We start from the raw sequence: 25571 nt of genomic DNA, 5'->3' as shown, positions 1-25571 counted from the left end.
GGCATGTTTTTCTAGATTCAGAACATAAAAAAACATTTATAAAGTACACATTCTCTCTTAGGTCACAGCAAATACTTCAATAGTTTACACAATTATTGCAGAACATGGACTAATATATTTTTCATAATATTGACAAAATAGGTTAGCAATCATGGATGGAGTTGACAGCCACTGATGGAGGTGACAATAATTGTTAACATTTTGTTGGAAATATCTTGAAAACCACATGCAGTTGTCAATGGTTTTAGCGGAGCTGGGGGTCTCTTTTCCCCCAAGAAGGCACATTGAACCTTGCTGTGACGTTCATTGATAACAACCTATTCTATTTTATTATTTGTGTGCATCATGTGCATCGATTTGTCATGGCTATTGATCTGCATTCTAGGGATATCTGCGCTAAGGATAGAGTACACACAACATATTATTCCCAAGTGTTTTGTTATTTGTTTTCTTTTCCAAGCTTTTTCAACCTGTTTTCCTATTGATGGAATCATTGTGGGGATGAGAGAGCTCTATGCCTGAATTGGTCTCTTACCTGGCATGGGAAAAATACAGGAGATTTCAAATATTGATTTGTCATAATAACTCGCCTATTATTTGGAATACAATATCATTTCCACCATCAAGGATTATGTTGATCCTTTAGTCATCTGTCACATTGAGAACATTTATTTTAAGGAAATGTAAGCACATAATGTCATCAAATACACCTTTCACATTTCTCTGGATTAACATACCTGGCCTTGGATGCCATTTCTGAATGAGGCAAAATTAGGATACATACATTTTTAAAGGCACAATCTATGTTTTCAACAGCCTGATCCTGCCACTTTGTCAGGTAAAGATGAGGGATCGGGCCTGGTAACTACACACACTCAAATTCATAGACAGTGCTATGGATGCAAGGAGGAGAGACATTCCATGAGATTGACATGATCCCCACTGGGCACAGATGTCAATTCAATGTAATATCATTGAAATTACATGAAAGCAAGTTGATTCAACTAGTGTGTGCCCAGTGGGTCATCTCTAAAAGCGTGTATACATCATCATAGTTTTCTACAGCTCCTACTCCCACAGTGGCAGTTCATCTTGTTGCACCAAATTTTAAAACTAGTTTTATATTAATCCTAGTTAAATTAAATCCTTCCTCTAATCTAAATTTAGATTTCACTTTAAACCTAAATCAATTTTAAGCCTGTTGCTCAATGAATTAAAAATTATATACACTGCTCAAAAAAATAAAGGGAACACTAAAATAACACATCCTAGATCTGAATGAATGAAATATTCTTATTAAATACTTTTTTCTTTACATAGTTGAATGTGCTGACAACAAAATCACACAAAAATTATCAATGGAAATCAAATGTATCAACCCATGGAGGTCTGGATTTGGAGTCACACTCAAAATTAAAGTGGAAAACCACACTACAGGCTGATCCAACTTTGATGTAATGTCCTTAAAACTAGTCAAAATGAGGCTCAGTAGTGTGTGTGGCCTCCACGTGCCTGTATGACCTCCCTACAACGCCTGGGCATGCTCCTGATGAGGTGGCGGATGGTCTCCTGAGGGATCTCCTCCCAGACCTGGACTAAAGCATCCGCCAACTCCTGGACAGTCTGGTGCAGTCTGGTTGGTGGAGGGAGTGAGACATGATGTCCCAGATGTGCTCAATTGGATTCAGGTCTGGGGAACGGGCGGGCCAGTCCATAGCATCAATGCCTTCCTCTTGCAGGAACTGCTGACACACTCCAGCCACATGAGGTCTAGCATTGTCTTGCATTAGGAGGAACCCAGGGCCAACCGCACCAGCATATGGTCTCACAAGGGGTCTGAGGATCTCATCCCGGTACCTAATGGCAGTCAGGCTACCTCTGGCGAGCACATGGAGGGCTGTGCGGCCCCCCAAAGAAATGCCACCCCACACCATGACTGACCCACCGCCAAACCGGTCATGCTGGAGGATGTTGCAGGCAGCAGAACGTTCTCCACGGCGTCTCCAGACTCTGTCACGTCTGTCACATGTGCTCAGTGTGAACCTGCTTTCATCTGTGAAGAGCACAGGGCGCCAGTGGTGAATTTGCCAATCTTGGTGTTCTCTGGCAAATGCCAAACGTCCTGCACAGTGTTGGGCTGTAAGCACAACCCCCCACCTGTGGACGTCGGGCCCTCATACCACCCTCATGGAGTCTGTTTCTGACCGTTTGAGCAGACACATGCACGTTTGTGGCCTGCTGGAGGTCATTTTGCAGGGCTCTGGCAGTGCTCCTCCTGCTCCTCCTTGCACAAAGGCGGAGGTAGCGGTCCTGCTGCTGGGTTGTTGCCCTCCTACAGCCTCCTCCACGTCTCCTGATGTACTGGCCTGTCTCCTGGTAGCGCCTCCATGCTCTGGACACTACGCTGACAGACACAGCAAACCTTCTTGCCACAGCTTGCATGGATGTACCATCCTGGATGAGCTGCACTACCTGAGCCACTTGTGTGGGTTGTAGACTCCGTCTCATGCTACCACTAGAATGAAAGCACCGCCAGCATTCAAAAGTGACCAAAACATCAGCCAGGAAGCATAGGAACTGAGAAGTGGTCTGTGGTCACCACCTGCAGAACCACTCCTTTATTGGGGGTGTCTTGCTAATCGCCTATAATTTCCACCTGTTGTCTATTCCATTTGTACAACAGCATGTGACATTTATTGTCAATCAGTGTTGCATCCTAAGTGGACAGTTTGATTTCATCAAAGGGTGATTGACTTGGAGTTACATTGTGTTGTTTAAGTGTTCCCTTTATTTTTTTGAGCAGTGTATAAACATAGATTGAAGATTAATTCTAAACTGCCACTTGAGGTGGTTTAACTGATAAAATGGCACCATAGGTGGGTTGCACCAACATGGTTTAAATTAATCTAGGATTAGAGCTAATCTAGGTTTTATAAATCTAGGTTTATAATTAATCAGAGATGTTGCACCACTTCATTTTAAATCTGGATCAGTAAATCAATGATTAACGGTTTTAAACTATGATTAGTGACACCAATGTAGCGGGTTTCTTATGTACCACAGGAGAACCAAGAAATGAAGAGCGACACCACGGCTGTCTTTTAGGCTTTTATGTTGATCTGCAATAGTATTGTGAAAAGACAGGACAGAAACACATCAGTCTCCAAAGCACCATCTGACAAGTTGTTCTTTCTCTCTCAGTGTTTTCTCGGACCCACACAATCACATTCATACATAAAGGCATAATGTATACTATAAAATAATAACCAGTCCTTAATACAAAGAATGTAAAATCTTAATTCTTAGACAATAGAACCATACCTGCAATAGTATTGTGAAAAGACAGGATAGGAACACAGCAGTCGCCAATGCACCATCTGACAAGTTGTTCTACACAGGAGCATGAAGAAAGGTAAAACACATATCCTGTCTCACATCCCCAATACATTGCTAGGTGCTTTCAGTGTTAACCGTCCACATCACAGAAAGGCATGCTAGCTAGCAACAGCAGCACTTTTAGCACTCTGTAAACTATATTAATAACAACAATAAAACTCTGAAAGTTACATGCTTCAATAGTCTAACACTCCCTTATAACAATATCTACAGCAATAACCTTGAGATGTTTAATTTATTTCACGTTATGGACTTCTACAAAGGAGTCATCTGCAACACATACCTTAACCGGAGCTACGGGTAGTACCAGGGTGTTAGTAGGTGACACAAGCACCCAAATGAAATAAAATATATTTAATGAAACAAAACCCGAAGATGTTAACATCATTCAGCTACTGTAGCTGCCTACCTAACATCAACAGGCAGCACCAGTAGCGCAACAATTAAAAATAGACACCAAAAGTAAAGTTCCTGGTGATCATAGCGATCTGACTCCCCCTTCTGTCTGAACTTCCTCACTCCAAGATCGCATAGCAGTTCAGACTCTTTTGTCCTCGTCTTGTCGTGTCCTGTATATATATATATATTTACAACTTTTTTCACATACATTTTATTTTTATTTTCCATCAACTCATCTTCTAAACACTCTCCTGCAACCAGCCTCACCAATTTATATTTATAAAAAAGTATTATTTACCTCAGATCTGTAATCCTCCAAGAAGCTAGCCAGAAACTCCAAGAAGCTAGCCAGAAACTAGCCAGAAGCTAGCCCAGAAGCTAATCCAGAAGCTAATCAGAAGCTAATCAGAAGCTAGTTAGCTTCTTTACTGGCAAATCGTTAGTATTCAGCTAACCACGGTTTGTGGTTAACAGCTATCCTTTAGCTCGAAAATCTATCGAAAATCTATCGCCAGTTTTGTACGGTGCAGCGCGGCTCGGAACATACCGGACCAATTTTTCTCTCCATGTCCCTGGATTTCAACTGCTCTCTGGACATTCATACCCGGATCTCACAGCTAGCTAGCTGCTATCCGTGTGACAGTCGGCTTTCGTCGATTCCGGAGCAAACATTGATTGTTCCGGTGCTAGCCAGCTCCGTCAATCACTCCTGAGTTCCATCATTCACTCCTGGGCTGCAGTCACCTATCCGGACCCGTTTTACTGCCTACGCGGAGCCCCACCGGGCATTCACAACTGGACTGCCGACGTTATCTACCTGAAGGAGATCCGGCTGGCTCCTCCGTCGCGATGTTACCTGAACGCCCATCTGCGGCCCGCTAACCGTTAGCTGTCTTACCGGATGCTATCTGAATAGACAATCGGACAATTTATTTATTTGTATTATTATTATGTTTTCTTCTCGGGCCTCTATAACTATATCTATTGTTCTTATTTTTGTTGTTGTTGTTGTGTGATTTGGATTAATCCCCTCTACCACACGGAAACCCACTAATCTACTGACCGAACGCAAGAGGTGGCTAACAACAGACCTCCATCCTATGCTAGCTTGCTACCGATGGCCTGGCTAGCTGTCTAAATCGCCGTGACCCTCAACCAACCTCTCCACTCACTGGACCCTTTTGATCACTCGACTAAGCATGCCTCTCCTTAATGTCAATATGTCTTGTCCATTGCTGTTCTGGTTAGTGTTTATTGGCTTATTTCACTGTAGAGCCTCTAATCCTGCTCACTATACCTTATCCAACCTATTAGTTCCACCACCCACACATGCAATGACATCTCCTGGTTTCAATGATGTTTCTAGAGACAATATCTCTCTCTTCATCACTCAATACCTAGGTTTACCTCCACTGTATTCACATCCTACCTTACTTTTGTCTGTACATTATACCTTGATGCTATTTTATCAACCCCAGAAACCTCCTTTTACTCTCTGTTCCAGACGTTCTAGACGACCAATTCTTATTGCTTTTAGCCGCACCCTTATTCTACTTCTCCTATGTTCCTCTGGCGATGTAGAGGTAAATCCAGGCCCTGCAGTGCCTAGCTCCACTCCTATTCCCCAGGCGCTCTCTTTTGACGACTTCTGTAACCGTAATAGCCTTGGTTTCATGCATGTTAACATTAGAAGCCTCCTCCCTAAGTTTGTTCTATTCACTGCTTTAGCACACTCTGCCAACCCGGATGTTCTAGCTGTGTCTGAATCCTGGCTTAGGAAGACCACCAAAAATTCAGACATTTTAATTCCAAACTACAACATTTTCAGACAAGATAGAACTGCCAAAGGGGGCGGTGTTGCAATCTACTGCAAAGATAGCCTGCAGAGTTCTGTCCTACTATCCAGGTCTGTACCCAAACAATTTGAACTTCTACTTTTAAAAATCCACCTCTCTAAAAACAAGTCTCTCACCGTTGCCGCCTGCTATAGACCACCCTCTGCCCCCAGCTGTGCTCTGGACACCATATGTGAACTGATTGCCCCCCATCTATCTTCAGAGCTCGTGCTGCTAGGCGACCTAAACTGGAACATGCTTAACACCCCAGCCATCCTACAATCTAAACTTGATGCCCTCAATCTCACACAAATTATCAATGAACCTACCAGGTACCTCCCCAAAGCCTTAAACACGGGCACCCTCATAGATATCATCCTAACCAACTTCCCCTCTAAATACACCTCTGCTGTCTTCAACCAAGATCTCAGCGATCACTGCCTCATTGCCTGCATCCGTAATGGGTCAGCGGTCAAACGACCTCCTCTCATCACTGTAAAACGCTCCCTGAAACACTTCAGCGAGCAGGCCTTTCTAATCGACCTGGCCGGGGTATCCTGGAAGGATATTGACCTCATCCCGTCAGTAGAGGATGCCTGGATATTTTTTTAAAATGCCTTCCTAACCATCTTAAATAAACATGTCCCATTCAAGAAATTTAGAACCAGGAACAGATATAGCCCTTGGTTCTCCCCAGACCTGACTGTCCTTAACCAACACAAAAACATCCTATGGCGTTCTGCATTAGCATCGAACAGCCCCCGTGATATGCAGCTGTTCAGGGAAGCTAGAAACCATTATACACAGGCAGTTAGAAAAGCCAAGGCTAGCTTTTTCAAGCAGAAATTTGCTTCTTGCAACACTAACTCAAAAAAGTTCTGGGACACTGTAAAGTCCATGGAGAATAAGAACACCTCCTCCCAGCTGCCCACTGCACTGAAGATAGGAAACACTGTCACCACTGATAAATCCACCATAATTGAAAATTTCAATAAGCATTTTTCTACTGCTGGCCATGCTTTCCACCTGGCTACTCCTACCCCTGTCAACAGCACTGCACCCCCAACAGCAACTCGCCCAAGCCTTCCCCATTTCTCCTTCTCCCTAATCCATTCAGCTGATGTTCTGAAAGAGCTGCAAAATCTGGACCCCTACAAATCAGCCGGGCTAGACAATCTGGACCCTTTCTTTCTAAAATGATCTGCCGAAATTGTTGCCACCCCTATTACTAGCCTGTTCAACCTCTCTTTCGTGTCGTCTGAGATTCCCAAAGATTGGAAAGCAGCTGCGGTCATCCCCCTCTTCAAAGGGGGGGACACTCTTGACCCAAACTGCTACAGACCTATATCTATCCTACCATGCCTTTCTAAGGTCTTCGAAAGCCAAGTCAACAAACAGATTACCGACCATTTCGAATCTCACCATACCTTCTCTGCTATGCAATCTGGTTTCAGAGCTGGTCATGGGTGCACCTCAGCCACGCTCAAGGTCCTCAACGATATCTTAACCGCCATCGATAAGAAACATTACTGTGCAGCCGTATTCATTGATCTGGCCAAGGCTTTCGACTCTGTCAATCACCACATCCTCATCGGCAGACTCAACAGCCTTGGTTTCTCAAATGATTGCCTCGCCTGGTTCACCAACTACTTCTCTGATAGAGTTCAGTGTGTCAAATCGGAGGGTCTGTTGTCCGGACCTCTGGCAGTCTCTATGGGGGTGCCACAGGGTTCAATTCTTGGACCGACTCTCTTCTCTGTATACATCAATGAGGTCGCTCTTGCTGCTGGTGAGTCTCTGATCCACCTCTACGCAGACGACACCATTCTGTATACTTCCGGCCCTTCTTTGGACACTGTGTTAACAACCCTCCAGGCAAGCTTCAATGCCATACAACTCTCCTTCTGTGGCCTCCAATTGCTCTTAAATACAAGTAAAACTAAATGCATGCTCTTCAACCGATCGCTACCTGCACCTACCCGCCTGTCCAACATCACTACTCTGGACGGCTCTGACTTAGAATACGTGGACAACTACAAATACTTAGGTGTCTGGTTAGACTGTAAACTCTCCTTCCAGACCCATATCAAACATCTCCAATCCAAAGTTAAATCTAGAATTGGCTTCCTATTTCGCAACAAAGCATCCTTCACTCATGCTGCCAAACATACCCTTGTAAAACTGACCATCCTACCAATCCTCGACTTTGGCGATGTCATTTACAAAATAGCCTCCAATACCCTACTCAACAAATTGGATGCAGTCTATCACAGTGCAATCCGTTTTGTCACCAAAGCCCCATATACTACCCACCATTGCGACATGTACGCTCTCGTTGGCTGGCCCTCGCTTCATACTCGTCGCCAAACCCACTGGCTCCATGTCATCTACAAGACCCTGCTAGGTAAAGTCCCCCCTTATCTCAGCTCGCTGGTCACCATAGCATCTCCCACCTGTAGCACACGCTCCAGCAGGTATATCTCTCTAGTCACCCCCAAAACCAATTCTTCCTTTGGCCGCCTCTCTTTCCAGTTCTCTGCTGCCAATGACTGGAACGAACTACAAAAATCTCTGAAACTGGAAACACATCTCCCTCACTAGCTTTAAGCACCAACTGTCAGAGCAGTTCACAGATTACTGCACCTGTACATAGCCCACCTATAATTTAGCCCAAACAACTACCTCTTTCCCAACTGTATTTAATTAATTTATTTATTTTGCTCCTTTGCACCCCATTATTTTTATTTCTACTTTGCACATTCTTCCAATGCAAAACTACCATTCCAGTGTTTTACTTGCTATATTGTATTTACCTTGCCACCATGGCCTTTTTTGCCTTTACCTCCCTTCTCACCTCATTTGCTCACATTGTATATAGACTTGTTTATACTGTATTATTGACTGTATGTTTGTTTTACTCCATGTGTAACTCTGTGTCGTTGTATCTGTCGAACTGCTTTGCTTTATCTTGGCCAGGTCGCAATTGTAAATGAGAACTTGTTCTCAACTTGCCTACCTGGTTAAATAAAGGTAAAATAAATAAATAAATAAATACAACTTTGAATATTCCTGTTCGCGGGCTTTGGCCACTGACCCTCAACCTGGTTGTTCTGTTCTGCGTTGTGTACTATTCTAATAATTTGAAGTTTGATGGAATAACCATTTTAACTCTACTACACCAATATATGAGGTATTTTGTGGGTTGAAAGTTGCTAGCTTACTTGAAAAATGAGGCCAAGTTGCTGTTCCTTGATCAAATAATAACAATGTAACATTAGAACTACTGCAACACCATCGTGAAAGGTTCTCGTGGGTTGGCGGATTTTAAATCAAATCCTTTATTTACCAGTACTAGACAGATATCTCATTCGTTAGTTAACGTTAGCTACTGTAGCTAGCTAGTTTATAAACAAAGCTAGCTAGCATAAAATATAATGTATTATTGTTATTACTTATTTAGGCATTTATTATTTGTCAGCTAGCCACCTGATCATGGCACGTCAAAGAAGTTCATATTTCTCTACTTATGAAAAACAACTATTGTCCAAGCTGATGGAGGAATTTAGTAACCGACTGGAGGATAAAAGACAGACAACACGACTGTCAAAAAGAAGGAAGACACCCGGGCCATTTTTTGCAACAGATTTAATGGATCGACACGGATTAAAGACGAGAGGGAACCAAATCAGATGAAGGTGCGCTGGAAAAACGTAAAAGCAAAATCCAAAAAGAATGCAGCAGAGGAGAGGCGGGGGCTATTTCAGACCGGAGGGGGTACTCCATCCAAAGGAAATTATCCTCTCTCCCAGAAGTAATGCGAGATGATTCCCCATCAGTTTTCCTCGCTCCTTAACCCCTATGATGACGACGGACAACTCCACCCACCAATATTTTGTGAGAACAAATAACTAGTAAATATCAATGGCTATAACGCACATTAAAACTAACGCTAATGCTACTTCACTACAATGTTACCGTTATCAGGCCCGCTACAGCATGTACAAAATGGGCACGTAAATAGCCTACTAATAATGAGTTCATTTTCTTTCCTTTAGTTGAGCTGACATCCTGTGCCATGGAGAAACAGCAGTGCCTGGATCTTGCGCCAGCAGCAAAAACAACAGACAGGCCAATCAAACACCCCAGAACTGACATGAACCAAGCTCATATTGATGTTTTGGAGAAGGAGAGGGAGAAAAATCTACTGCAGATTGAGGGCCTGAATTTACAAAAAGAGCTACTGCAAATTCAGAAACAAACTCCTTCAGGGAATCAAATGCCCACTATGTAAAGAATGCTGATCTGTTTATTTATTCAAGCAATTATTTATTAAAACAATGCTTTCCCAAGCAATTTGGTGTCCTCCAGTCTTGTTCCCACTCTTGTGTTCTGGTGCTTCCAGTTCCACCCTGTATGGTATTGAGAATAACAAAGTCTTAATAATACATTTGAATACAGATTGTACGTGTCAATCAAAATATAATATTGCTTTTTACATGTTACCAATGTTACATTATACACACCTTAGGTTGCAAAATGGTTCTCAATCAAGGTTCTCCTCACAACGTTCCCATTTGCATTGGCAGCATGTTGCACCTGGCCATCTTCTTCATTCTCCTCAGGTAGGTCCACCTCAGCCTCTTCAGATAACTTGTTTTCTTGTCTCTTGTCAAAGTTATACAGAACCGCCACTGCAATAATGCTCATCAGTGTAGTGTCCATCTTTGTGCGGCGCCCCTCCTTCTTCGGACCGGCAATAGCACTGGACACACTGACTACATTCCTGCAGACGGTTCCCCATCCACCATCTGTAAACATCCAGTTGCATAGAACCGTAGGGCCACCAGGAGCTGAAGTAGTAGGGGTACAGCCACATTCCTATCACTCCCATGCTTAATGGTTGGTGCAACCTTTCTTTCCAGTTGCATTACAGAGTCCTTGGAGAAGCAGTATCTCCTTGAAAACTCATCATTATCATTAAACAGGATTAAACCTGTCTCTAATTATTTTCTGAGGAACTCTGTCGTTTTAGTCTGTCCACAGTAGATCAGTTATCAGTTAAACCAAATCGCAGTTTATAATTAACCTCCAATCTAAGTTCATATGACATATGATTTTTTTAAATTGAGCAACAGGCTTAAAATTAATCTGGGTTTAAAGTGAAAACCAAATTTAGATTAGAGTAAGGGGATTTAATTTAACTAGGTTAATTTAAAACTAGGTTTAAAATTTGGTGCAACAAGATTAAAAAGATAAACCTTGACTTAACCCAGTTTAAGAGTTCACCCATGCTGGCGCAACCCACCCCATATCTACTGTGGAGAGACCAAAACGAGTTCCTCAGAGAATAATTAGAGACAGGTTTAATCCTGTTGAGTTTTATCATAATTAACTCATTATTAGTAGGCTATTTACTGTACGTGCCCATTTTGTACAATTGAATTGGGGATTATGATATGCCCAGCCTTGGTACAAATTATGATGTTATGCAACATGCTGTAACGGACCTGATAATGGTAACAATGTAGTTAAGTAGAATTAACGTTAGTTTTAACGTGCATTATAGGAATTGATATTTACCAGCTATTTATACTTACTAAATATTGATGGGTAAATCTGTCCTTTGTCATCATAGGGTTTATGGAGAGGGGCAAACTACTGGGGAATCATCTCGCACATCTTCTGGGTGATAGGATCAATTCTCTTGGATGGAGGCCCCTCTCTGGCTCGTGTCTGAAATAGCCCCCAACTCTCCTTAGCAGCATCTTTTCTGGCTTTCGCTTTTAATCTTTTTCTAGCACGTTTTCATCCGATTTGGGTCCCTATTCACTTTAATCCATGTCAATCCATTACATTTGACGCATAACATGTCCCAGGTGTCTTCCTTCTTTTTGACAGTCATGTTGTCTGTCTTTTCATCCTCCAATACGTTACTAAATTCCTCCATCAGCTCTGACAATCGTTTTTTTTCCCAGGTTGTTGCGGTAAATGAGAATGGATAGATGGACACAAACTTCTGGTCAACACCCATCATTTTGGCCATTTGGGTAACCACATCTCCTATGAGATGGGTCCCATTGTCTGCAGACAAACCTGAGTATAATTTCCCTAACTAGCAATTTTGCAACTGTTCGCGCAATGCAGTTGGTGGTGGAAAATGTTTCCACCCAACTGGTAAACCTGTCTATAAGGGTTGCGTATTAGCGTCAGAGAAGTCAGACGCAGGAAAGCAAAAACTGTGTTTCCAAACGGTGCAGTTTAATAACAAAAAAACTAACCGGAAAACAGAACAATCAAATAATGGGTACAAGCTCTTACAACAAACAATCACCGACAAGGACATGAGGGGGAACAGAGAGTTAAATACACAACATGTAATTGATGGGATTGGAACCAGGTGTGATGGAAGACAAGACAAAACCAAAGGGAAATGAAAAGAGGATCAGCGATGGCTAGAAGGTTGGTGACTTTGACCACCGAACGCCGCCCGAAAAAGAAGAGGGACCAACTTCGGCGGAAGTCGTGACTGTACCCCCCCCCCCCCCCCCCCCTCCCTGACGCACGGCTCAAGCAGCGCGTTGACACCGGCCTCGGGGACGACCCGGAGGGCGATGCGCAGGGAGATCCGGACGAAGACGGTAGATCTCTTGCAGCATAGATGGGTCCAATCGGTCCCAGCACATCTCCTCCGGGCGGTACCCCTCCCAATCCATGAGATTCTGAAGGCCCCCCCCCCCCCCCCCCCCCCCCCCCCCCGATGTCCAGAGGGGGCCGAGGAACCTCTCGCACCTCAGACTCCTGGAACGGGCCAGCCACCACCGGCCTGAGGAGAGACACATGGAACGAGGGGTTAATATGGTAATCTGGTGGAAGCTGTAACCTATAACAACCTTGTTCGTTCTTAAATGGCCCCATAAACTGCGGATCCAGCTTCCGGCAGGGCAGGCGGAGGGGCAGGTTTTGGGTCGAGAGAAAGACCCGGTCCCCCCGGTCCCCCGGTGCAAACACCGGGGTCTCACTGCGGTGGCGATCTGCATTCTCTTTTGCCGCGTCATGGCCTGCTGAAGGTGGACACGGACAGCTTCCCATGTCTCCTCCACGCGCCTGAACCAGTCGTCCACCGCAGGAACCTCGGTCTGACCCTAACGCCAAGGCGCCAGAACCGGCTGATACCCCAGTACGCACTGGAAGGGAGAGAGGTTAGTGGAGGAGTGGCGGAGCGAGTTCTGTGCCATCTCGGCCCAGGGCACGAACGCCGACCACTCCCCCGGCCGGTCCTGGCAATAGGACCGTAGAAACCTACCCACATCCTGGTTCACTCTCTCCACCTGCCCATTACTCTCGGGGTGAAACCCTGAAGTAAGACTGATCGAGACCCCCAGACGTTCCATGAACGCCTTCCAGACCCTAGAAATGAACTGGGAACCCTGATCAGACACTATATCCTCAGGCACCCAGTAGTCCCGGAAGACATGTAAACAAGGCCTCCACAGTCTGTAGGGCCAGACTGTAGGGAGACGGAGGGAGGCGGGAGGAGACGACAGGACTTAGAGAAACGATCCACAATGACCAGGATCGCGGTGTTACCCTGTGAGAGTGGAAGATCAGTCAGACAATCCACCGACAGGTGCGACCAAGGCCACTGAGGAACGGGTAAGGGGTGTAGCTTACCTCTGGGTAGGTGCCTAGGAATCAAATCAAATCAAATCAAATTTTATTTGTCACATACACATGGTTAGCAGATGTTAATGCGAGTGTAGCGAAATGCTTGTGCTTCTAGTTCCGACAATGCAGTAATAACAAGTAATCTAACTAACAATTCCAAACTACTGTCTTGTACACAGTGTAAGGGGATAAAGAATATGTACATAAGGATATATGAATGAGTGATGGTACAGAGCAGCATAGGCAAGATACAGTAGATGGTATCGGGTACAGTATGTACAAATGAGATGAGTATGTAAACAAAGTGGCATAGTATAGTATAAAGTGACTAGTGATACATGTATTACATAAGGATACCGTCGATGATATAGAGTACAGTATATACGTATGCATATGAGATGAATAATGTAGGGTAAGTAACATTTATATAAGGTAGCATTGTTTAAAGTGGCTAGTGATATATTTACATCATTTCCCATCAATTCCCATTATTAAAGTGGCTGGAGTTGAGTCAGTGTCAGTGTGTTGGCAGCAGCCACTCAGTGTTAGTGGTGGCTGTTTAACAGTCTGATGGCCTTGAGATAGAAGCTGTTTTTCAGTCTCTCGATCCCAGCTTTGATGCACCTGTACTGACCTCGCCTTCTGGATGATAGCGGGGTGAACAGGCAGTGTGGTTGATGTCCTTGATGATCTTTATGGCCTTCCTGTGACATCGGGTGGTGTAGGTGTCCTGGAGGGCAGGTAGTTTGCCCCCGGTGATGCGTTGTGCAGACCTCACTACCCTCTGGAGAGCCTTACGGTTGAGGGCGGTGCAGTTGCCATACCAGGCGGTGATACAGCCCGCCAGGATGCTCTCGATTGTGCATCTGTAGAAGTTTGTGAGTGCTTTTGGTGACAAGCCAAATTTCTTCAGCCTCCTGAGGTTGAAGAGGCGCTGCTGCGCCTTCTTCACGATGCTGTCTGTGTGAGTGGACCAATTCAGTTTGTCTGTGATGTGTATGCCGAGGAACTTAAAACTTGCTACCCTCTCCACTACTGTTCCATCGATGTGGATAGGGGGGTGTTCCCTCTGCTGTTTCCTGAAGTCCACAATCATCTCCTTAGTTTTGTTGACGTTGAGTGTGAGGTTATTTTCCTGACACCACACTCCGAGGGCCCTCACCTCCTCCCTGTAGGCCGTCTCATCGTTGTTGGTAATCAAGCCTACCACTGTTGTGTCGTCCGCAAACTTGATGATTGAGTTGGAGGCGTGCGTGGCCACGCAGTCGTGGGTGAACAGGGAGTACAGGAGAGGGCTCAGAACGCACCCTTGTGGGGCCCCAGTGTTGAGGATCAGCGGGGAGGAGATGTTGTTGCCTACCCTCACCACCTGGGGGCGGCCCGTCAGGAAGTCCAGTACCCAGTTGCACAGGGCGGGGTCGAGACCCAGGGTCTCGAGCTTGATGACGAGCTTGGAGGGTACTATGGTGTTGAATGCCGAGCTGTAGGAGCCTTACACTGGGCGCACACCGAGCAGGAGGAAACATAAACCCTCACGTCCTTAGCCAAGGTAGGCCACCAGTACCTCCCGCTCAAACAGCACACTGTCTGAGCGACCCCAGGATGATCAGAGGAGAGTGACTTGTAATAAGGGTATCAGTTTCTGATACAAGGGCACTTGTCATCCCCTTCTTTTTGTCAATTTTTCTTGTCTGAATTATCTCCTTTACTAAATCCAACCTAGTCTTGTTGAATGATCCAGCCATTGGCTATCTATTTTCTCCTGCCATCTCTATCCAGACATGCCATTTCTCAAAAGTGAATGTAAATTCCATAGCAGGAAATTTCTCTTGCAAATATTCAACAGGCGTGACAGGCTTCATTGCTCCTATCTCCTCATTCTGGTTTGACTGTGCCATGGTGCTCCGGCTTATTATTTAGATAGTCTGCGTGTAATGTGTTTTCCAATTTCTATAAGGTTATCCTAAAGTGGGTGTAATATGTAGGAATATGCCTATATACAGTACATTCTCCTCTATCTTCTTTCAGTGTGTGTTAAATAACAGTGGTTGATACTGACATCCTAATTCTACTCTCACTTACTCTAGGCTATAGTAAACGGTTCTACTAAACTCAAATATATTTTACACACAGGCCTCACAGAGACAACCGCATGCTAGACTTCAATTCCTAATATTATATCTGAAGGGTATGGAGCAACAGTAATATGTTATACTCCAGTGCCCCCTGGTGGTGATAGAATCACAATACTGTCCTATGGTAGGAAAGTGTCACTAACAAATACATTCAACTTTTATTCAAATAATTTCTGTCCTACTCCTAACTTTTTATTCCACCATTGGGCCATTACCCAATAAACCCAGCCATAATCCACAGACAAACAAACAATGAAACATACAACGCACTATACATAAACAACTCAATTCATTCACTTGGTAAATTTCACACAAAATTACCACTATTCATAACCAACTCAACTCATTCGCTGGGTACCTCTACAAAAATAAAAAAATAACTAGTTTATACTACCCAAAATAAAATAGATGATTAACATGGAATCACCTCTTCAAAACTAAAAGTAATGATTACTGCATTACCTCCCAATATATAATGAATGATTATCACGGAATCACCTCTTCAAAACCAAAAGTAATGATCACTGCATTACCTCCCAATATATAATGAATGATCCTCACTGAATCATCTCTTCAAAACCAAAAGCAATGATCACTGCTTTACCTCCGAATATATAATGGATGATTATCAATGAATCACCTCTTCAAACATGAAATTCATTCATCATATATTGACATCATGCATTTCACCAATAGTCCGTTAAGTAACGTCACCAAATTAAGATCCGACTATGTCATATTCAAAGTGTATGTCTATAATTTAGATTGAGTGAGGTGCCACTTACTTTTTTAGTGGGGAACCACACCAGCGAATGCCATTTAATTACAGACTTAGATTAAACGTGTGTCTGCTTACCTTATTTAATTTTGAGCTCTGGCAACTTGGTGTGGAATCTCTGCCAACCGGGGGGACACTCATTCCTGGCAAGCTTGCCAAATGTTGGGGTTCGTTCCTCCTTGTTCCTTGTCAATCATTGGCTCCTTGGTGAAATTAGTATTATGACAATATATTTAATTAAATAATTCAAAAAACATTATTAATGCAATTGCAGACAGAAGTTGACAATCAGGAACATAGCACGGATGTTTCCGAGTAAGTTCTGCATCAAAGCAAAGGTCACATGTTATTTTATCAAACCCGAAGTCCAGCCCTAGTGATGTCACTGCCTACGTCATTATCTTTTATTCATGAGACCAAAGCCATGCCTACACAGCTATATAAACAAGGCTTTTAATGTGTTATCTAAAAGCTTAGCAGTAAATGTCCAAGTTGATTTATAGTGGAATGTCTGACTAGACTCCTGTCTCTTATACTCCCCTGCAGAGTTCTGTCTTCACAGTCACACACTTCTCAGACAGTTTCTTCATAAGAGGCAGAGAGCCTACAAAGTACTGTGGAACAATATTAAACCTCATAATGTATATATCTTGTTAATCTGTAGTCTAGGACCCTATAAATCTAAGGAGGGGTCTTATAACCCCTCCCCTTCTATTAATACAACATAAACATAATAAATTATTCTAATACATCAATCATTTGGTACATCCCCAATCATGACCCCTAGGTGAACTCCTGACACTAGCGGCCTTAGATCTTGCTTCTGGGCCCTTTTCACCCCACCCAAGACACAAATGTAGGGGAAACACTGGCATACCCCATGCCCCTACTATGTCTCCCTGAGCCCCTCTCTGCCCCTTGGCAGTGCCCCCCATGCTTCACTGGGCTGACTGTTTCTTCCTGTGGGCGTGCAGCTTGGCTTTGCCCTGTAAGTCTTTGTTGGGGTCCAGCTTGTTGACGGTCTGCTCTCCGGCCAGGTCAGCCATAGTGGGCTCACAGTGGAATGTCAGAGGTTTGTAGAGAGACGCCCACTGCTGTTGGGGAGAGAGGAGGAACAATACAAGCACAATGGCTAAACTAACTAACCAACCAAATAAACAACCAACCAACTAACAAACCAAATAAACTAACTAACCAACCAACCAATTAACCAACCAACTAACCAACCAACTAACTAAACAACCAACCAGCCAAATAAAAAACCAACCAAACAAACGTGTGGTGTTAAACTGTTCTTATCCAGGTTTGTGTGCCGATAGAAATCTCTTTCATGAGACAGACTTGTTTCAGACTGCCATAACTAAACCTTATTGTAAGTTGTTAAATCAAATAGTAGACAGACATTTCTATGAACTTCCTCTAAGTTACTTACTATAAGTCATTTTAGGATACACTTATCTGCTAAATGACTAAAATACAAACAACATTTGAAGTGAGATCTAGTCAAGGTATGGAAGGGCGGCAGGGCAATGGAACAAATTAATTTAATGACCCTCCATGGGGTCAGAGCTTGGGGTCAACGTTCACCCTACCTTAGTCAACACACTTGTGTCTTAAGACGTCTGCATACTAGGTTTGGTTTGCTCCTAGCAGAACTTGGCAAGGTAAGTGAATGTCCATGCCTCGCATACTCCCTTAAAAGACTTTCACTTGAAAAACGAGAAAAAAGTGGCTATAGTACTGTTTGTCCATCTTGAGACGGAGTGGAATTAATCTATGCCAATTCAATATGTTCTATATTTATTGTTGTTGAGGAGGTCTTAGTCGGTTAATTTTACATCTAACTAAGATGTTTGGTGCCAAGTTTCTTAAGTGCATGAAAACAAGTCGTCTCTCACAAACACTTAATTGAAGAATCCCTACTATACTAATCCCTATCAATTACCGAACTTCGGTTTTCCTCAATAAATAATGTTGTGTGCACAAACAGCCAAAAAAAACCTTGTTGAATACCAAAATGAACAAAAACGTCACAAGATGTGATAATAATATATACACAAACTGTTTCTGATGGGAAGCAGGCAGACGCCTTTAGGCAGAATCCCGTTTGAAGCATAATCCCCTGTTTTAGGCATAATCCCGTTTTAAGCATAATCCCCTGTTTTAGGCATAATCCAGTTTTTAAACATAATCCAGGGATTTATTTGTTTTAGCCGAGGTGACTGGAAAGCCTAACTAAGTGGGGTATGTTAGGTTTGACATTACTGTATATTATATTGTATATACATTGAAATAAACAAAATAAATGTTTACCTTGTATGCAGTGGCTCACAATTTTGGCCATGCTGATTTAGCATTTTACTCACATAGGTGGGCCAATGATACATGTATGTCTACCATATTTACACTGATATCTACATCCCATACATAAGAACAATGGGTCACTTCTTTCAAGTGCATTAAGCCACCCCATGTATCCTCTTTAATTTACCGACAATTCCAGCCAAATCCCTGGACCCCGCACTAGCTCGTTCTATGGAGTGACGGTATACTACGTTGGCCTGGGGCCGTAGGGGATGAAAGGCGTACTGCCACTCTGGCAGGCCCAGCTGAGTGATCATCAGGCTCACTGATGATCATATGGTGAAGCTGGGCGTCATGTATTGCTGAGTCAGGTAGTAATAGTTCACATTACGCATAAAAGGTTCTAGACCTTGCTTTGCCCCACCCAGGTCAACTGCATATCCCTGGAAAGCTTATACTGTCAAGGTGCCATAGTAGCCAATCCCCTGTGCAATGGATGCCTACAGCGCTTAAGCAGGCAATGTCACTCAGTTCTAGTCAGTCGGTGGACATTCGATGTTGCTATTAAGTAATGCATGAACTAGGCTAGATTTGTTCCTACTAACCTAAGGATTAATTTGATACCCCCCATGTAGCTATAGCTCAAACACAGACCAAATCAAAGCTTACCGTGTAAGATGTTTGCTGTTTGGTGAAAACGTTGTGTAAAATAAACATTTTGACTCTCGGGGTTAGTGTCAATAACGGCAGACAAGTAAAATATCCTCATGATCTGTGGAGTCCCGGCTTTTGTTGTGTATCAACGTATTCCGTGTTTATTTAGTTTATGCTTCACAACTCGAACCGAAATGTTAATGAATAATATTGGGTTGTTAAATTGTTTAGTTTTTTTTAATAGAAATAAATGTGGGACACAAAGGCAGTGTAGAACACCAAAAAAGCACAAAAATTCACAAAATCTGCTGAAATACTTTTTGTGCATATTTGCACGAATTGAGTGTGAGATTGTGTTGCAACACATGTTGGGAATGTTGAGGAGAGAATGTGCATGAGTGTGATCACTTTTGGCCAGTAATGATACGGTAATGAAAACATTGTAGCACTGATGATGCATTACAAATAGTTGCACAGCACAGACAGTGAGTGATAAGAACAGTGAAAAAGAAGACCCAAAGGAATCGACAACCATTAGAAAAATGGAAATCACTTGCAAACCACTTGAGCAATGAGACAATGACACACTGTAAAACCGGATAAATGTCCTGGCTACGTAATTTAAAAAAAAGTTAATTAAGAAACGTAAATAGCTGAAGTGAGCAAAACTACCTTCAAATGAGTAATAGAAATGCAGTATTTCTTGTAAGGTATACCTACATTTTTCATGTAAATCAGCTTAGTTCATTTGATTTATCTATAAATAAAATTAAATCAATATGGTGAAGTTAACGCCAGAATATAAAATAAAAAAAAGTCAAAGTCACTTAAGTATAAGTTGCAATACTTTAAATGTTTGAGTTTAGCAAAGTCCACCTTACTTAGAAACTATAATTTACCATAACTCAAATGTAACTGTAAGTTTACTTAAACATTTTTAGGAATTACCTCAAATATAATCAGTAAATACAAAACAGTTGCAGTAGTTAACTACTGTACACTCAAAAAGCAAAAGTTCAGAAGTGTTCTGTCTTCCACTGCATTGGCTTTAGCCTAGAGCTCAGAGAGAATAGAGAGCGGGTGAGACAAGTTTACATAGTTGATCGGCCCTTTCTCCCCTCTTCCCTCACTGTAAACTCCAATGTGCTGTCATTACTCAAAACTTTGGAGGAAACCTGTTGCACTAAATATAACTGAGTACGGTTATATAAAGTGATTTTGTAGTCGTTACTCAAACCGATAGAGTCACTGTGATCCTGTAGGGTGACCAAATTTGAGTTGCATCAGCTTGAGAAATGTGAGTAAGCCCCTACTAAGCCACACCTCCAATATCATTTCCCAGTGTGCCTTGCCTTTTCAAGTGAATTGTAGAGTTACCACCCATAATTGTATTTGTTAGTGACAGAGACATGGTTGTTGAATTAATTATTTTTCAGTCCTGTGGCCTTGACCAAGTGATGTTCTAGGTGAATGTTATCATTATAATTCAACTCAATGACATTACATATCTCATAAGGCCTTATTTTGAGGCTTAGCTTTACTCTAATACAGTGTCCTGAAACTCATGGTTAACAGGGCACATCAGGCCTGCAAGTAAGTTTTCAAAATTTGCTAACTGTGCCAAAATTCCCATATTTACAAAAAAATCCTGGTTGAAGGATTTCAAGGAATCTTCCAAACAGGATTTCTGGAAAACCTGTGAAATGTACCAGCATTTTGCAACCTTACCTGCAAGTCACATTATCAAATCAAAATCGAATGTTATTGGTTACATACACATATTTAGCAGATGTTATTGCGGGTGTAGCGAAATGCTTTTTGGCTTGTAAAGGGATGTGTAATTCATATTGGAATCCAGGCAGAGATAAGACATCCAACAGTTGAAATTTGTATTCACCCACAACCTGCATTCATAATGACTGCCAGGGTTATGAACAGTGGGAGGAGACTACCTAACACATTCAAACTGGAATAACCATTTAATTAATGGGTGCAAAAATTCAAATTATACTATTGGATTAGTTTAGAAAAATGTAGGTTATTTATCTTTGTATAGCACAAGATTAATCACTCAATGTACATGCAAAAACACAGATATTAAAAACAATTCCAAACAATCTACCTGCAGTAGAGCATGCTGGGAAAAAAAGTGTATTTGTTATCATAACTTTAAATAATAGAGTTGGTGTGACTTCTCATTTAGTTTTGAGTCAGTACCACAAACATTTTAAGCAATAATGCATTTTCATTGACTTGGAGTTCAACATACTATAAGTATTTGAGTTAAAAATGCCTTGCAGGGGCCTCCCGAGTGGCTCAGCGGTTTAAGGCACTGCATCGCAGTGTTGCAGTATGACTACGGCCTGGGGCTCAACCCGTCAGTTGAACAGGTTTTCTCCTGACACATTGCTGCAGCTGACTTCAGGGTTAAGCGAGTGGGTGTTAAGAAACGCTGTTTGGTAGGTCACATTTTGGATGACGCATGACTCGACCTTCGCCTCTCCCAAGCCCTTTGGGGAGTTGCAGTGATGAGACAAGATCATAATCGTGAAATTGGGGAGAAAAAGGGGTTAAAAATAACAACAAAAAATGCCATGGGGTTTATAGTGCAAGAAAGAGGTGACTTATATAGGCAAAGACCTGCCTCCTCCCAAGCCAGAGGTGAGTCTCAAAGAGGCAAAGCGCAAGTCTCTCTCTTTTCATTGACTATGGTGAAGCTCCGGACATCCTGAGCTTCATCAGCTTCACCATCCTGTCAGGTGACTTCATGTCTCCCTCTGTGGCTCCAGCTGTCCTCTGCCCCAAATGCTCCTCCCACACAGGTGAACAACACTCTCTACCATTGGTCACTTACTAATCAACCCATCCACTGATTGGTCTGCTCTGTATGAATCTATGATCATCCAATATGTGATTTTATGGCTAGCTGCTTAAATCTCTTCGTTTATTCATTATCAGTAGTATAACAGCTTAATTAACATGTACATGCCTTGTTCTTGTTTTTAAATTTCTCTCTCTTCTGTCTCCAGGCCTCAGATGACTTTGCCTTGGATGCCCTGGCAGGGGACTTTGTAGCCCCAGCTGTTGCTCCTGCAGTCAAATCTGCTGTTGACCGCCAGGTACTGAGACACACTTCATGTGATATCATTGTTGTCTTATGCTTCATTCACGTCCAAGATATCGGGTCAGTCAGATTCCCATTGTAACTTGCCAGCATATGTGTGTGCGCTATCTGCTATTTGATCTAAGTCTGCTCTCTGCTCATCCTAGGAGAAAAAGATTATGGAAGAGAAGCTTACCAAGGTGGGGGAGAGAGATGATAGCCTTCCAGCTGAGTTCCGGCACACAGAGGAAGACCAAAAGGTAACATATCCAGGGTTGTAGTAGGAAATAAAACGGGGAATCCTGAAGACGCTAATGCAAATCTAATGTGCTAATAGGTGTGTAAATAAAACGGCAAACAACCTTTATGTGTATTTATGTTCCACTACATACGCGAAACATTTCACAATAAACCATAAACAATACTGTACCATTCTGATCACTTTTGGACCAAATAATAAAACACAATTTATTCCCTGTGCCAATAAGTTATGTGAGGTGGATATAGGGTGTAAACAAGGCTGAATAAGGTTATGTTTATTTTATTCTCAAAGGCAATGGCAGAGGCCAAAGTCCAGGCTGATGTTAGACCCAAGCAGGTGAGGTTTCTGCCCAATTGTATCTATAATCGCACAGATCCGTCATATTCAATGTGTTGCAACTCCTAAAGGTCATGTTTAAGTCATGTAAACCAGATGTACAGTACATAAGCGACCATCTTCTTCTCTCCTTACAGCCGTCGATGGATGACAGCGAGGCCCTTGACCTCTTGTCTAGAGACTTGTCTTCATCCGCTGGTCCAGCTGCAGCCTCAGTAGCCGTGACAACAGAGCAGAGACAGCCCAGACTGGAGGTACTTACCTACTGCAGACTAACAAACTAACAGACCGCTAAAGTGAGTCTCAGAGTAGGAGGGCTGATTTAGGATCAGTTTAGCCTTTTAGATCATAATGAATAAGATTATATAGACAGGGGTGAGACCTAATCCTAAATCAGCACTCCTACGCTGAGACACTTTTTGAATACAGGCCCTGAGATGTTCTGTTGGTTGGCGGTGTAAGGTTCTAATTCTCAGAGCAAATAACTCAACGGACACTATGAAAGCTTAACCGAGTTGAATTATTCCCAGAGGATCATTACAGCTGCATTAGACAATATGCTTGTGCTTCACACAAGCACTGATGTGTGACTGTTCCTCATAGGCTTAGTCTCCTCCTACCCATCTGTACAAACATTGTTCTTTCCTGCTTGGCAGGACACTAGTGATACGGGCCATAAACTTGTATTTCCCCCTTATTAGGACCAGATTGCAGTTCTTATGGCTTCCACTGGATACTAATAATACATCACAGACAGTGTCACCAGCAAAGCACACCCACATCATCCACATCCTCCTCCATGCTTCACGGTGGGAACCACACATTCGGAGATCATCCATTCATCTACTCTGCGTCTCACAAAGACATGGCGGTTGGAACCAAAAATCTCAAATTTGGATTCATCAGACCGAAGGACAGATTTCCACCGGTCTAATGTCCATTGTTCGTGTTTTTTGGCCCAGGCAAGTCTCTTCTTCTTATTTCCTTTAGTAGTGGTTTCTTTGCAGAAATTCAACCAAAAGTTGACGTTGAGATGTGTCTGTTACTTGAACTCTGTGAAGCATTTATTTGGGCTGCAATTTCTGAGGCTGGTAATGAATTTATCCTCTGCAGCAGAGGTAACCCTTTCCTGTGGTGGTCCCCCTGAGAGCCAGTTTTATCATAGGGCTTGATGGTTTTTGCAACTGCACTTGAACAAACCTTCAAAGTCCTTGAAATTTTACGGATTGACTGACCTTCATGTGTTAAAGTAATGATGGACTGTCGTTTCTCTTTGCTTATTTGAGTTGTTTTTGCCATAATATGGACTTGGTCGTTTACCAGATAGGGCTATCTTCTGTATACAACCCCTACCTTGTCACAACACAACTGATTGGCTCAAACGCAATAAGGAGGAAAGAAATTCCACAAATTAACTTTTAACAAGGCACACCTGTTAATTGAAATGAATTCCAGGTGACTACCTCATGAAGCTCCTAAGGCACTGCAGCTCAGTGCTAGAGGCGTTACCATAGACCCTGGTTCGATTCCAAGCTGTATCACAACCGGCCGTGATTGGGAGTCGCATAGGGTGGCACACAATTGGTCCAGCGTTGTCCGGGTTAGGGTTTGGCCGGGTTAGGCCGTCATTGTAAATAAGAATTTGTTCTTAACTGACTTGCCTAGTTAAATTAAAGTTAAATAAAATAAATACAGCTGGTTGAGAGAATGCCAAGAGTGCGCAAAAAGGTGTCATCAAGTCAAAGGGCGGCTACATTGAAGAATCTCAAATATAATTTGTTGAACACTATTTAGGTTTCCTTATGTGTTATTTCATAGTTTTGATACCTTCACTATTATTCTACAATGTAGAAAATTGTAAAAATAAAGAAAAACCTTTGAATGAGTAGGTGTGACCAAACTTCTGACTGGTAGTGTTTGGCCTGTGACATTGACGGATGTACATTTCTGATGCATTGCAGGCTTATAGCGCACTACAAGTCCCTTGCCACACGGAGGCGCCACTCGAGGGAGCTGCTGTGAACAATGATTATATTTTTCTAAATGGCGGAGAACGTATACTTGATAGAAAACAAACACACACAGTGTGCAATGCCTTTCCTGCTTGGTTTTGCACATGACAGAAGATTGTACTAGTTTTGTTTCTTTCCGTTGAGATGAGGAGAGAGAACGAGAGAGAGAGAACGAGAACAAGAGAGAGAGTGAGAGTGAGAGTGAGAGAGAAAGAGAGAGAGAGAGAGAGAGTAAGAGTTTGTCCTAACTTATTTCCTAGGATTGACAGAGAATTTGTTGAATCCTGTGAGAAAAATGTAATATTGGGCTTGCCCACAAGTGTCTTGACTGACTGTCCATCCCAGCTAACAGTCTGCATTGCCCCAATGTACCAGTGATGTTGCTGCAACATTGCTACAGCGTTGGGGGGGTAATTGTGAATGTCATCTGGGTTTAGGAACAGTATAGTTTAGGAATAGTGTGTATGTAGGATCGGGATATCTGTCTAATCTTGATGTACACAGAAAAGCGAGTTCTCTCTTAAGTGGACAGCCACCATAATACACTAGTGTACAGCATAGTCTACTTTGCATAAATCTACATATTTAGGTGCAGGTCTCAAACCTAAAACTTGAGAGATATTTTGGAAATGGGAATTAATTTATTATTATTATTTTTTAAATGAGAATAATAATTGTGTTGTGTGTATTCA

General features: G+C 42.7%; 1 long non-coding RNA gene across 1 annotated transcript; it reads right to left on the bottom strand.

Annotated features, from left to right (window-relative positions):
• Window positions 1–11867: 11867 nt before the first annotated feature.
• LOC149982645 (uncharacterized) lies at window positions 11868–16534 on the bottom strand. Its single transcript, XR_016497415.1, has 2 exons — window positions 16287–16534; window positions 11868–12453 (listed from the first exon to the last, which is right to left on the bottom strand). It is a non-coding gene; the product is annotated as an uncharacterized LOC149982645 (long non-coding RNA).
• Between the last annotated feature and the right edge of the window lie 9037 nt (window positions 16535–25571).

This window comes from Oncorhynchus mykiss, chromosome 7 (assembly GCF_057628025.1).
Source record: "Oncorhynchus mykiss isolate SJ-2025 chromosome 7, ASM5762802v1, whole genome shotgun sequence".
NCBI classification, from domain to species: domain Eukaryota; kingdom Metazoa; phylum Chordata; class Actinopteri; order Salmoniformes; family Salmonidae; genus Oncorhynchus; species Oncorhynchus mykiss.
This window is presented reverse-complemented; position numbering and strand designations above follow the sequence as displayed.